Genomic DNA, 15,277 nt, shown 5'->3' on the forward strand with positions numbered 1-15,277 from the left:
CTGAAGATAGGTTTAAGTTCATTCTGAAGAACATCAGTATGGATTTATGCCCAGAATGAGAAGATGAGAAGTTCTTATGTATGAGTAACTTCTGAAATGAAAATGGATTATTTTTTATATATCAGAAGTTCTGATTGAAATCTTTTAGAAATTATGATTCGGTTATTACTAACGTTTCATTGTCTAAGTTGATTCAGAACCTCTTTTAAAGCAAAACAGCAGTTACATTTTTATCTCGGGATGGTAAACCTGTCGTTACTATTCATGGATAAGCGCGCGTGCAGTTGAAGGGACGCCGACCATAGGTAACTGTGCTAGTCACCTCATTTGTCTTTATCATCTCTCCTCACGTCACGTAACATTAAATGCTTTTCATCATTCGTTTCATTTTATTTTCTTTTAAATACTCTTCAAACTCTTCTCTTTCCCTCTCATCTTTCTCTATCTCTTTGCATTCCTCATCAAGTTTTTTCTCTCTCTCTCTTCCATATCAAACCCTACCTGTTCATTTTTCTGCAAACCCATCATGAACTCTTCATCAAGCCCAGGAAATAATGAAAATGATCAAAACAACAAAAGAAAAGCTGTTGAAACATCACCTTCCAAACCCAAAAAGATCAAAATCACCTATGATCCTCTCAAGGTGAATCCTTTCGAAGCAATGTTGTCTGGAAACTATTCTAGACGTGTGTTTCATCCTCCTGGTGAAAGCCCTCCATCATCTCCATCTTCTTCCTCATCTTTCGACCTTCAAGACTCAGCTTCCTCTTCATCTAACCTTTCCTCTCCCTTAATCTCTTCTGAAGAAATCTCTTCATCTTCACCCGCTGAGAATGTTGTCTCTGGTAAAGATGGTGGAAGATCTGCATCAGGACCAAGTCTCCCTGACTCCTCGCCTGAAAGCCCGAGAAGCAGTCAATGAGGCGTTTCACTCCTTCATGGCATGCTGGCACAGACTTTGTCTTAGCTAGGGTCTTAGGATTTGGTCTTTGTAGTTTTCTTTTCCTTGTTGCATCTGCTTGTTAAACATCTTCTTGTAATCCTTTTTTGATTATCAATGAAAAGTTTCTTTGCTTTTACATTCCAGTGACTCTATTTGTCGTTTTATGCATCTAATTCTTTTGAAATATTGCTTTTTGATGTTATGACAAAAAGGGGGAGAAAGATAAATGATAAATGATTTGATTAAATCTATCAGTTGCTGGGTAAAGCTCCCACACATTTACTAACAAGAACTGCAAGTTCTATACGGTTTAAGTGTTTTGCAGGTATAAAGAAGTGAAGAGAATCGTCAAAGCAAACACAAGAAGCAAAACCATGGAAACTGAAGCAAGCTGAGTGCTGTCAAGCTTCAGATATCAGAAGCAAGAAAGAATGAATCAGAAGCACTGATAATAGAATTTGATCTATATTTGTCTATTTATTCTGACAAAATTCTATTTGCTCTGATACATATAATGTTATGGCTCTGATACATTATTTGCTCTGATACATTATTTCAGCCTATATGGCTCTGATTCATATAATGTGTTCAAACATACATTTTATGATCTAACTCGTTCATGCTGACTTTTGTCGTTTAGTTTTTGTTCTGTAACATTTCAGGATGTAGAGATGCTCAGATGATGCTCTGGTACATTCAACAATGTTCTGATACAAATCTAGCATGAAGTGATGTTGGTAGAAATTCAAAGCTCTGAAGCTATCCGAGGGAAGCAGAAATCAGAAGCTGCGAATGTTCTAAAGATCCAGAAAACTCAAGTTCTGAAACTGTCCTGAATGGAAGCAGAAATCAGAAGCTGTGAATGTTCAGAAGATCAAAGAAATTCAAGTTCTGAAGCTGTCCTGAATGGAAGCAGAAATCAGAAGCTGTGAATGTTCAGAAGATCAAAGAAATTCTAGTTCTGAAGCTGTCCTAGATGGAAGCAGGAATCAGAAGCTGTGAGTGTTCTAGGGATCTAAGGAAATTCTAGTTCTGAAGCTGTCCTATGGAAGCAGAAGTCAGAAGCTATGAATTCTCTGAAGACAGAAGCTTATATGATCGTCTCTACCGAAATAATCAGGGAAGTCTTTTATTAAAGTTCTTCGAGTATTTATTTCAGGGGGAGATTATTTATCTCAGGGGGAGATTGTTAATCTCAGGGGGAGACATATTCATATGCTTATGCTATAGCTGTGTAATTTGTCTTTTGCCGACTGTTCTTTCTGATCGCAAATTCATATCATTTATATATGTTTTTGTCATCATCAAAAAGGGGGAGATTGTTAGAACAAGATTTGTTCTGATCAATTATCTTAGTTTTGATGATAACAATAATATGAATTTTGCTTAAGATTATATGGTACTCTAATCCAATGCAATTTCCTTTTCAGGAAATATATATAAAGAGTACGCATAATTCAGCGCTCAGAAGCTTTGTCTCAAAGGGTTCAGCATGCAACATCAGAACATGGTCTGGCAAGACATCAGAAGATGATCGAAGCAGAATCGGAACATGGGTCTATGGAAGCATCAGAAGAACATGAGATCAGAAGCACTGAAGCTCAGAAGATGGTATCACGCTCAGAAGCACTTCAAGGTCAGAAGATCAGAAGATGCTATGCACCAAGCTGTTTGACTCTGATGATATTCAAACGTTGTATTCACAAACATCAGATCAGAAGAAAGTACAAGTGGCAAGCTACGCTGACTGACAAAAGGAACGTTAAAAGCTATTAAAGGCTACGTCAGTAGACACAGTGTGAACAAGACTCGAGGTAGTTGACAAAAGCGTATAACATTAAATGCGATGCTGTACGGAACACGCAAAGCATTAAATGCATTCAACGGTCATCTTCTCCCACGCCTATAAATATGAAGTTCTGATGAGAAGCAAGGTTAACGATCCTGAACAATATAATTCAAATTAACTTGCTGAAACTCTGTTCAAATCAAAACTCAGAATCTTCATCTTCATCAAAGCTCACTACATTGCTGTTGTAATATATTAGTGAGATTAAGCTTAAACGTTAAGAGAAATATCACAGTTGTGATTATCGCTTTTAAGAAGCATTTGTAAACTCTTAGAATTGATTACATTAAGTTGTAAGGAACTAGAGTGATCGTGTTGATCAGAATACTCTAGGAAGTCTTAGGAGTGAACTAAGCAAGTTGTAACTAGAGTGATCGTGTTGATCAGTAGACTCTAGAAAAGTCTTAGAGGGTATCTAAGCAGTTGTTCCTGGAGTGATCAGTGTGTGATCAGAAGACTCTGGAAGACTTAGTTGCTGACTAAGTGGAAAACCATTGTAATCCGTGCGATTAGTGGATTAAATCCTCAGTTGAGGTAAATCATCTCTGCGGGGGTGAACTGGAGTAGTTTAGTTAACAACGAACCAGGATAAAAATAACTGTGCAATTTATTTTTATCTGTCAAGTTTTTAAAGCTACACTTATTCAAACCCGCCCTTTCTAAGTGTTTTTCTATCCTTCATGAGATGCTTTCTTTTTCATTTTAATTGTGAGACTCATCTTTCTCTCTCTCAGCATCTTTCTTTACAATACTTTCATTCTCGTCTTCCTTATCCTTGACAATGTCTTCAGTGGATGGACCTGCACCATTAAATGAAAGACCTTTCTCGACATATTTTGCATAAGATTCATCAAAAGACACGTGTACTGACTCTTCTACTATAAGTAATCTCTTATTATATATCCGATATGCTTTTCTAGATTGTGAGTAACCAAGGAATATGCCCTCATCAGCTTTAGCATCGAATTTACCAAGATTATCCTTACCATTGTTCAAAACAAAACACTTGCAACCGAATACATGGAGATGAGATACATTTGGTTTTCTACCTTTTAGTAATTCATAGGGAGTTTTGTTCAGTATAGGACGTATTATTATCCTATTCAAAACATAACATGCTGTACTAATCGCGTCAGCCCAGAAATACTTTGGTAGATTACCCTCATTCAGCATTGTTCTTGCCAGCTCCTCTAGAACCCGATTTTTACGTTCAACTACTCCGTTTTGTTGAGGTGTTCTAGGAGCTACACTTCCTTTACCAAGTATGGCTCCCCGATTGTTATCTCCATAGGTGACATACCCCTTTTTCTTTGCTTGAAACTCAACGAAAAGAGATAGGTCTCCAGTCATGTGTCTTGAACATCCGCTATCAAGGAACCACAACCTTTCGGCAATGTCAAGACACTTTTCCTGCAAGATTAATTTAAAGAGGGAGGTCCCCAATTTTCATTGGGTCCTTGGTAGTGAGTACACAATTTGTTGCACTTAGGCAACCATTGAAATACTCCTTTAGGAACTAAAATTCTCCTAAATTTGCATTTTTCAATGGTATGTCCCTTTTTGCAACAATAATGACAGGTAATATGATGAGAATATGGAGTTTTGCTAGTTGATATTTTTGGTAAAAAGTGTATTTACTATATAAAGGAGTATACGATCTTTTGAACTTATTTGGATCAACCGCAAAAGTCACTTTTGGTTGTAGAGCCTTGTCTAACTTGGCTTTTAGATCTCTTACTTCTTTTTGCCAAATGTGACATGTCTCACAACCAAACCATGATGTAGGATCTATTTCAACTTTATCCTTTTGAATGTCTAGCATAGATTGTTTTAAAGCTTCCATATCCTTTTCGGTTTTCTCAACTTTTGATTCAAGATATGAAAATATTTTCTTATTTGAGGCCAAAAGTTTGAAAGCTTTAATTGCATCTCTATGTAATTCTTCAAAAGCAAGTTTTAGTTGAGAATGAGATACCTTATCTATGAGTTCAGGTTTAAGATGACTTACAGCTTTCTTTTTCTTGTGTTGATGAGCCATGAAACATAGGTTTGCTGATTCTTCTTCATCGCTTGATGAGCTTTCACTAGATGAATCACTTTCCCATGCTATGTAGGCTCTTTTAGATTTGTTATGACCTTTGCTTTGGTTCTTCTCCTTTTCTTTCTTGAGGTATGGACAATCCGGTTTGTAGTGACCGGCTTTCCCACAATTGAAGCAAAGACCTTTGATTTTTCCTTTGTTGTCGTCATCTTGTTTGAACTTGTTTGATTGCTTTCTATAGTTGATCAAGCCTTTGTCAGAATGTTTTGCTCCATTTTTCTTTAGATATTTGTTGTATCTTCGCACAAACAGTCCCATTTCCTCATCATCGGAGTCTTCGTCATCACTTGTATCACTATCCTTTGGCTCTTGTCTTGAGGTCTTGGAGGTTGAAGCTTTTAGAGCTATTGACTTCTTCTCTACCTCTTTCTCCATGTTCTTTTCTTTCTTTGCCCTTTTCTCATGCATGTCAAGGCATTTAAGGTGTTGTTCATGTTCCTCTAGTTTACCAAAGAGAGTGGTAATGTCTAAGGTGTTTAGATCATTTGCTTCCTTTATTGCTGTAACCTTGGGTTGCCATTCCCTGTTCAAGCATCTTAAGATTTTGTTAGTAGCAACTGCATTAGAAACAGGTCTATCAAGAGAATTTAACCGATTTTTCAGGTGAACGAATCTCTTCTGCATGTTTTCGATGGATTCACCATCTTCCATGTGGAAGAGTTCGAACTCTTGAGTTAACATATTGATCCTAGCTAGTTTGACATCATCCGTTCCCTCGTGGGCAACTTGTAATGTGTCCCACATAGCTTTAGCTGATCTACAATGGGAAACGCGATAGTATTCATCAACTCCTAGAGCTGAGATTAGAATGTTTCTCGCTTTCCAATCGTATGCATATCTCTTTTCATCTTCAGCATCCCAAGTATTTTCTGGTTTTGGAACAACTGCACCAGCTGCATTTGTCATGGTGATCTGAAAGGGACCATTGACAATAGCTGTCCAGATGTTCCTATCAATTGCATTGATGTGGACACACATACAATCCTTCCAATAGCCATAGTTTTCACCGTTGAAAACTGGAGCTCTATTGTGAGCCCCTTTAGATCCGGAAGCCATCTTTCCAATAAGTGTTTCACGTAGCACGGAATAAACCAGAGCTCTTGATGCCACTTGTTAGACGCTGGCCTTAGGATCTAGAGGGGGGGTGAATAGATCGTTCGCAGTTTTACGGAGTTAAACGACTTTTCAGCGGAAGTAATTCTGAATCGACTCGCGTCTATTCCGAACCACTATCGAAACGATTATATATGTGTTTAAAAACCAGTCAAAGACTTGAGGTAAGTGATAAGAGTATACGTTGCAGAATCAAAGCGTTGCTCTTACTTAAAATCAGATTAACTTCTTGTATGATGGACAATGTTTGCAATGCAGTAAGAGTGATAGAAACAAATATACAAACACTTGGTGATAATGATCAAATTGAAGATGATTCAATGTGTGGTGGATTGTGATGTTTATGTAAGTTCTTAATTCACAATCTTAACACTCGAATCGTTGATCAATTTGCTATTATAACCAAATATGAACAGAATGTAAATGAAAAAGTAAAAGCGACAAGAACACGATATTTGTTTAGGCAGTTCGTCGATCGTCCTCGCTACGACTACGTCTGCCCCCAATTCCAAACTGAAATTGGGTAATCTTTCATTAATGTTGAAAGTAGTATATACAAAGAAGATAACAAAGCGATAAACCATAAACCAATTATGTCGATCCTTTGAATCTTCTTCCCCCTTAATCTTGAGTCAGATCAAGGTTATCCAAGAGCTTCACTTTGATCCCTTTCTGCAGTGTCTTCAATTCCCTCGAACCCTTGTTCTTCAATCTTCACACTCAGCCGGATCCTCGATGAAGCCTCTTGATAAAAACCCCCAAGAAACACCTATCTTGGAGGACAAAACCCGCAGATTTTATTCACCAAAAACCCCACAAATCTTCACCCACTAGGAATCTTCAATTCCGTTCCATGGACGTTATCGAACTCGATCACTAACCCTCAACGCAAGAATGATTATGTGTAATTGTGTTGGAGATGACGAATAACGAAGATGAGAAGCCTTTGTGTATCTTTCAGTCGTTGGTGTTACTTTGAATAATGAACCTTGGACAATATATATGATAGCTTAACAGTTGGAGATGAGAGAAACAGAATTTTTGGCATTCTTGATCAGTTAGGTCGACCTCTTGTAGTGCTTAGGTCGACCTAGCAGAGCTTGCAGAATTTTGCTCCCAGTTAGGTCGACCTGTTTAAGGAGTAGGTCGACCAGAATCCTCTTCAAATGCATTCTGGGGACATTTTCTCAGATTAGGTCGACCTAGTTGTTGTGTAGGTCGACCTAGTAGGCTGGTATGTAAAATTCATCAATTTAGGTCGACCTAGATGATGTGTGAGTCGACCTAGCAGGAGTATATGGATTTTTCTCCATTTTAGGTCGACCTGGGTTGATGGTAGGTCGACCTAACTGCTGTTTTTCTGCATTCTTCTTGTTTTGCTTGTGTTGAGTCAACCTATAAGCATAATGGGTTGACCTGTTCTATCATGAGTGATCAATGCTTGCTTTTCTTTGAGTTTTCTGCTTCCGCCTTGTTGTTTGAATGCTTATTTGAGTTTGCCATGAATCAAAAACATCTTTGAGTGTAATCTTGTATTCACATGCTCCCCCTTTTTGATGATGGCAAACCATTAGTCGAAGCTTTGGTAGTAAGTGATAAAGACTCAACAAAGCTCCCCCGTACATCCAGCATCTATCTCTCAACAAGGCAATCTCTCAACAAAGCTCCCCCGTACACTCAGCATCTATCTCCCCCTTTGACAACATCAAAAAAAAAGTACGACGAAAATAGAAGAGTAACAAGAGAAACATAGATAAAATGCTAGCATTCATAAAAAGGTAGCCAGTGATAGCATGAGAGTCAAATGAGCAAGAGCGATATATGCATGAAGTCACTATAAGCATGTTAATTGATAGCATATTATAGTATCAATAATATTTTTGGAAGTGAACAACAATAACGTTACCGCTTTCTCAACTTTAATGGCAGCCTTTAATCAATGTGGAATGACGCCTGGCTAGATGATGAACTACCTTTACCCTAAGAAAAATGTTAGCAAAAAAACATATATATATATATATATATATAAAGTAAAGGAATAATATTAAGAGAGAACAAACGTAATTAGCCCAAATTAGAGATATCGAGTATCCCTAATTCCCTACGAATGTTGAAGTATTGCTCCGTTGCTAGAGGTTTGGTGAAGATGTCAGCTAGTTGCTTCTTGCTTTCTACATGTTCAAATGTAACGTCTCCTTTCTCAAAGTCAAGAAGTTGTTGCTTGATTTGTAGGCCAAGGAAGAAATTTAGCTCACCCATGAGACTCATCTCAAATTCACTCTGCATAAGCTTAGAAAAATCTTTGACAAGTTTTGCATTAGTCGACCCAAATATAATGTCATCTACATAAATTTGGACTAAGAGAATATCTTTATCTTTTCTTTTAATAAAGAGAGTAGTGCCAACTTTACCCCTAGAGTACCCTTGACTAAGGAGAAATTTGCTCAAACGTTCGTACCAAGCCCGAGGGGCTTGTTTAAGACCGTATAGAACACGTTTCAGCTTATAGACATGAGTTGGATACATGTAATTCTCAAAGCCGGGTGGCTGAGCAACATAGACTTCTTCATTTATATAGCCATTTAGAAAGGCACTTTTAACATCCATTTGGAATAGTTTGAAGTCTTTAGAACAAGCATAAGCAAGTAAGAGACGAATAGCTTCGAGACGTGCTACAGGAGCGTATGTCTCTTCATAATCAATACCTTCCTCTTGATTATAACCTTGGGCAACTAATCTAGCTTTGTTTCTAGTAATAACGCCGTTTTCATCAAGTTTGTTACGAAAAACCCATCTAGTGCCTATTACTTGATGATCTCCCGGATGAGGGACTAAGTCCCAAACATCATTCCGTTTAAATTGGTTTAATTCTTCTTGCATGGCCATTAGCCAATGCTCATCAAGTAATGCATCCTTAGCGTTTTTCGGCTCAACTTGTGAAACAAAAGCAAAATGATGACAGAAGTTACTTATCTTTGAGCGTGTTGTAACGCCCCTTGAGATGTCTCCTATTATATTGTCAATTGGATGGTCTTTCACATTTGTCCAGGCCTTGGGAAGTTCTTCATTGTTTGAGATGCTTTCTTTTTCATTTTAATTGTGAGACTCATCTTTCTCTCTCTCAGCATCTTTCTTTACAATACTTTCATTCTCGTCTTCCTTATCCTTGACAATGTCTTCAGTGGATGGACCTGCACCATTAAATGAAAGACCTTTCTCGACATATTTTGCATAAGATTCATCAAAAGACACGTGTACTGACTCTTCTACTATAAGTAATCTCTTATTATATATCCGATATGCTTTGCTAGATTGTGAGTAACCAAGGAATATGCCCTCATCAGCTTTAGCATCGAATTTACCAAGATTATCCTTACCATTGTTCAAAACAAAACACTTGCAACCGAATACATGGAGATGAGATACATTTGGTTTTCTACCTTTTAGTAATTCATAGGGAGTTTTGTTCAGTATAGGACGTATTATTATCCTATTCAAAACATAACATGTTGTACTAATCGCGTCAGCCCAGAAATACTTTGGTAGATTACCCTCATTCAGCATTGTTCTTGCCAGCTCCTCTAGAACCCGATTTTTACGTTCAACTACTCCGTTTTGTTGAGGTGTTCTAGGAGCTACACTTCCTTTACCAAGTATGGCTCCCCGATTGTTATCTCCATAGGTGACATACCCCTTTTTCTTTGCTTGAAACTCAACGAAAAGAGATAGGTCTCCAGTCATGTGTCTTGAACATCCGCTATCAAGGAACCACAACCTTTCGGCAATGTCAAGACACTTTTCCTGCAAGATTAATTTAAAGAGGGAGGTCCCCAATTTTCATTGGGTCCTTGGTAGTGAGTACACAATTTGTTGCACTTAGGCAACCATTGAAATACTCCTTTAGGAACTAAAATTCTCCTAAATTTGCATTTTTCAATGGTATGTCCCTTTTTGCAACAATAATGACAGGTAATATGATGAGAATATGGAGTTTTGCTAGTTGATATTTTTGGTAAAAAAGTGTATTTACTATATAAAGGAGTATACGATCTTTTGAACTTATTTGGATCAACCGCAAAAGTCACTTTTGGTTGTAGAGCCTTGTCTAACTTGGCTTTTAGATCTCTTACTTCTTTTTGCCAAATGTGACATGTCTCACAACCAAACCATGATGTAGGATCTATTTCAACTTTATCCTTTTGAATGTCTAGCATAGATTGTTTTAAAGCTTCCATATCCTTTTCGGTTTTCTCAACTTTTGATTCAAGATATGAAAATATTTTCTTATTTGAGGCCAAAAGTTTGAAAGCTTTAATTGCATCTCTATGTAATTCTTCAAAAGCAAGTTTTAGTTGAGAATGAGATACCTTATCTACGAGTTCAGGTTTAAGATGACTTACAGCTTTCTTTTTCTTGTGTTGATGAGCCATGAAACATAGGTTTGCTGATTCTTCTTCATCGCTTGATGAGCTTTCACTAGATGAATCACTTTCCCATGCTATGTAGGCTCTTTTAGATTTGTTATGACCTTTGCTTTGGTTCTTCTCCTTTTCTTTCTTGAGGTATGGACAATCCGGTTTGTAGTGACCGGCTTTCCCACGATTGAAGCAAAGACCTTTGATTTTTCCTTTGTTGTCGTCATCTTGTTTGAACTTGTTTGATTGCTTTCTATAGTTGATCAAGCCTTTGTCAGAATGTTTTGCTCCATTTTTCTTTAGATATTTGTTGTATCTTCGCACAAACAGTCCCATTTCCTCATCATCGGAGTCTTCGTCATCACTTGTATCACTATCCTTTGGCTCTTGTCTTGAGGTCTTGGAGGTTGAAGCTTTTAGAGCTATTGACTTCTTCTCTACCTCTTTCTCCATGTTCTTTTCTTTCTTTGCCCTTTTCTCATGCATGTCAAAGCATTTAAGGTGTTGTTCATGTTCCTCTAGTTTACCAAAGAGAGTGGTAATGTCTAAGGTGTTTAGATCATTTGCTTCCTTTATTGCTGTAACCTTGGGTTGCCATTCCCTGTTCAAGCATCTTAAGATTTTGTTAGTAGCAACTGCATTAGAAACAGGTCTATCAAGAGAATTTAACCGATTTTTCAGGTGAACGAATCTCTTCTGCATGTTTTCGATGGATTCACCATCTTCCATGTGGAAGAGTTCGAACTCTTGAGTTAACATATTGATCCTAGCTAGTTTGACATCATCCGTTCCCTCGTGGGCAACTTGCAATGTGTCCCACATAGCTTTAGCTGATCTACAATGGGAAACGCGATAGTATTCATCAACTCCTAGAGCTGAGATTAGAATGTTTCTCGCTTTCCAATCGTATGCATATCTCTTTTCATCTTCAGCATCCCAAGTATTTTCTGGTTTTGGAACAACTGCACCAGCTGCATTTGTCATGGTGATCTGAAAGGGACCATTGACAATAGCTGTCCAGATGTTCCTATCAATTGCATTGATGTGGACACACATACAATCCTTCCAATAGCCATAGTTTTCACCGTTGAAAACTGGAGCTCTATTGTGAGCCCCTTTAGGTCCGGAAGCCATCTTTCCAATAAGTGTTTCACGTAGCACGGAATAAACCAGAGCTCTTGATGCCACTTGTTAGACGCTGGCCTTAGGATCTAGAGGGGGGGTGAATAGATCGTTCACAGTTTTACGGAGTTAAACGACTTTTCAGCGGAAGTAATTCTGAATCGACTCGCGTCTATTCCGAACCACTATCGAAACGATTATATATGTGTTTAAAAACCAGTCAAAGACTTGAGGTAAGTGATAAGAGTATACGTTGCAGAATCAAAGCGTTGCTCTTACTTAAAATCAGATTAACTTCTTGTATGATGGACAATGTTTGCAATGCAGTAAGAGTGATAGAAACAAATATACAAACACTTGGTGATAATGATCAAATTGAAGATGATTCAATGTGTGGTGGATTGTGATGTTTATGTAAGTTCTTAATTCACAATCTTAACACTCGAATCGTTGATCAATTTGCTATTATAACCAAATATGAACAGAATGTAAATGAAAAAGTAAAAGCGACAAGAACACGATATTTGTTTAGGCAGTTCGTCGATCGTCCTCGCTACGACTACGTCTGCCCCCAATTCCAAATTGAAATTGGGTAATCTTTCATTAATGTTGAAAGTAGTATATACAAAGAAGATAACAAAGCGATAAACCATAAACCAATTATGTCGATCCTTTGAATCTTCTTCCCCCTTAATCTTGAGTCAGATCAAGGTTATCCAAGAGCTTCACTTTGATCCCTTTCTGCAGTGTCTTCAATTCCCTCGAACCCTTGTTCTTCAATCTTCACACTCAGCCGGATCCTCGATGAAGCCTCTTGATAAAAACCCCCAAGAAACACCTATCTTGGAGGACAAAACCCGCAGATTTTATTCACCAAAAACCCCACAAATCTTCACCCACTAGGAATCTTCAATTCCGTTCCATGGATGTTATCGAACTCGATCACTAACCCTCAACGCAAGAATGATTATGTGTAATTGTGTTGGAGATGACGAATAACGAAGATGAGAAGCCTTTGTGTATCTTTCAGTCGTTGGTGTTACTTTGAATAATGAACCTTGGACAATATATATGATAGCTTAACAGTTGGAGATGAGAGAAACAGAATTTTTGGCATTCTTGATCAGTTAGGTCGACCTCTTGTAGTGCTTAGGTCGACCTAGCAGAGCTTGCAGAATTTTGCTCCCAGTTAGGTCGACCTGTTTAAGGAGTAGGTCGACCAGAATCCTCTTCAAATGCATTCTGGGGACATTTTCTCAGATTAGGTCGACCTAGTTGTTGTGTAGGTCGACCTAGCAGGCTGGTATGTAAAATTCATCAATTTAGGTCGACCTAGATGATGTGTGAGTCAACCTAGCAGGAGTATATGGATTTTTCTCCATTTTAGGTCGACCTGGGTTGATGGTAGGTCGACCTAACTGCTGTTTTTCTGCATTCTTCTTGTTTTGCTTGTGTTGAGTCAACCTATAAGCATAATGGGTTGACCTGTTCTATCATGAGTGATCAATGCTTGCTTTTCTTTGAGTTTTCTGCTTCCGCCTTGTTGTTTGAATGCTTATTTGAGTTTGCCATGAATCAAAAACATCTTTGAGTGTAATCTTGTATTCACAGGAGGGATGTGTGATATCCTTCTCCTTTTCTCTTTTTTCTGCAAAAATACAAACTTTGTACGAGTCATGATGTTAGGAGCAAGTTAAAACAAATACATCGTTGTTCTTGTTAGTTGTTGTTATCTCAAGGTTTGTGAAATTATTGAGATGGTTGTTGAAGTTTTGGGTGAGCTGTTGTGATCGGGTGAGGGCAAGGCTGAGCGCTTGCGGAGCGGTGGCTCCGCGTGTTGGAGGACGGCACCGCAGTTGTTGAACGGCGAGCAGTCCTATAGGAATTTATCTCCTTTTTTTTTTTGATATCTTTGAACTATGAAGCTCGGACATGAACACGGGACACGACACGGATACGAACACGAGGACCCCGCTAATATATGAAACATAGGACACAGACACGGCTATATATATTTTATATATTATTATAATAATGTAATATATGAGCACAATTTATAAAAAGTCTAAAACGAGAAGCAAAATTTATATATATTTAAACTTAGTACTTTCAATAAAAAAAAACATAAATTCACCAAAATAAAATAATACAAACCATATCATAGTCACTCCATATTGATAAAACCAACCTCTAAACCGTGAAATAAGAACAAAATAAGAAATCGTAATTGTGTTATTTTATAGTAGAGAAGTGAAATAAGAAAGGTAAAAAAAACTCTATTATTTTTATAAATAAAAATCTGATAATTATTGAGTTGAGTTTTTTTTTTTAAAAAAATCTAATTTTTTTTTGAGTTGGGTGTGTCCTTTATTTAAAACAAGGTGTCGTATCTGTGTCCGCTACAATTAAATTATTATTTTTTATTGGACACTGCAAAAATGTGTCAGATACGTGTCGTACGCGTGTCGTACGAATATCCGTGTCTGACACGTGTCCGACGCGGCGACACGCCTTGTGAATGGCGTGTCGGCGCTTCATAGTCTTTGAATCTTTTTTCCTCTATTTCTTCCTGCGAAAATAACAATAACAAAACTTGCACAAGTTATATTATTTTAACACATATTTTATTTGATGGTTTGGCAGTGTTTTGAAAACTTGAGAGAGTTTGAGTTGTTTGACAGTTGAGTGATGATAAAGGCTATAGTTTGAAGGGAAGGACCATAGAGTCATGAAGATGGTTTTTTTGGGTTATTGTAAAGACAACATGAAGAGATTTTTTTCAAGGTTTTTTTATGGATATGTTACAATATGTACAAATGTTAAAATGTTGGTGAGAGTGGATGTCAATTTGTTTTTGACCAGAGAAACAATTGAAATAAGGTGTAACAGAAGTTTATTTTGGTGTGCGGAGGTTGTATCGTGTGAGAGAGATTTTAGAGAAAATAAATGTGTTTTTTTTGTTGTTCCTGTGCGTGAGGTGGTAAGGGTTAGAAATAGGGTTGATTGTTAGTGTTAGAATAAAATTGACGGTGGAGGAATGAGGGTTAATTGTTGTCTGAACGGCCTCTTTTTGGGACCTATTTAGAATGAACAATTAGGTTAATATTAATGGTAAGAAAATTAATGGGATAAAAAGTAATCAATTTTAAAAAATCAATGATATTCTAAACATAGAAAAAAGAAACAACCTTTTTTAGTATTTTGTGATTTAATTAACTAATGATAAAAGTGCATAAAATCAAGATTTAATGAAAAAAATATAATTTAAAAATAGCCTAAAAATAGAAAACGAAAATTCAATTTAATTAATAAAAAAAACAATTTTGTGATTTTTTGAATATAAAATTAAACTAAAGTCAGAAGCAAATAAAAGAAAAAAATGTTAGAAGTGTGATTTGAACCTGAGACCATGTAGTTTCAAACCTTACTTTCTTACCAATCGTGCTATATTATTTGTTCAAAATTAAAAAAAAAAAGCCAATTGAAAGTATATGAAGTATCGGCCATCACTTTGCTATTTATTAAAATATAAATAATTTAGGAGTAAACTATTATATTTTAAAATAGACTTTTAAATTGAATATTTATAAAATTCAGGATGTCAATTAATTGAACCCGAAATTTTATAAAATTCAATTTTTCGAAATAGTTTTGAAATTTCGAAAAGTGTGGGCAAATTTTGGAGTATGACACCATGGAGTACCATGGATATGAAGGGTGCTTAAAACCTTCCC

Source organism: Vicia villosa, linkage group LG7 (assembly GCF_029867415.1).
Source record: "Vicia villosa cultivar HV-30 ecotype Madison, WI linkage group LG7, Vvil1.0, whole genome shotgun sequence".
Classification (NCBI taxonomy): Eukaryota; Viridiplantae; Streptophyta; class Magnoliopsida; order Fabales; family Fabaceae; genus Vicia; species Vicia villosa.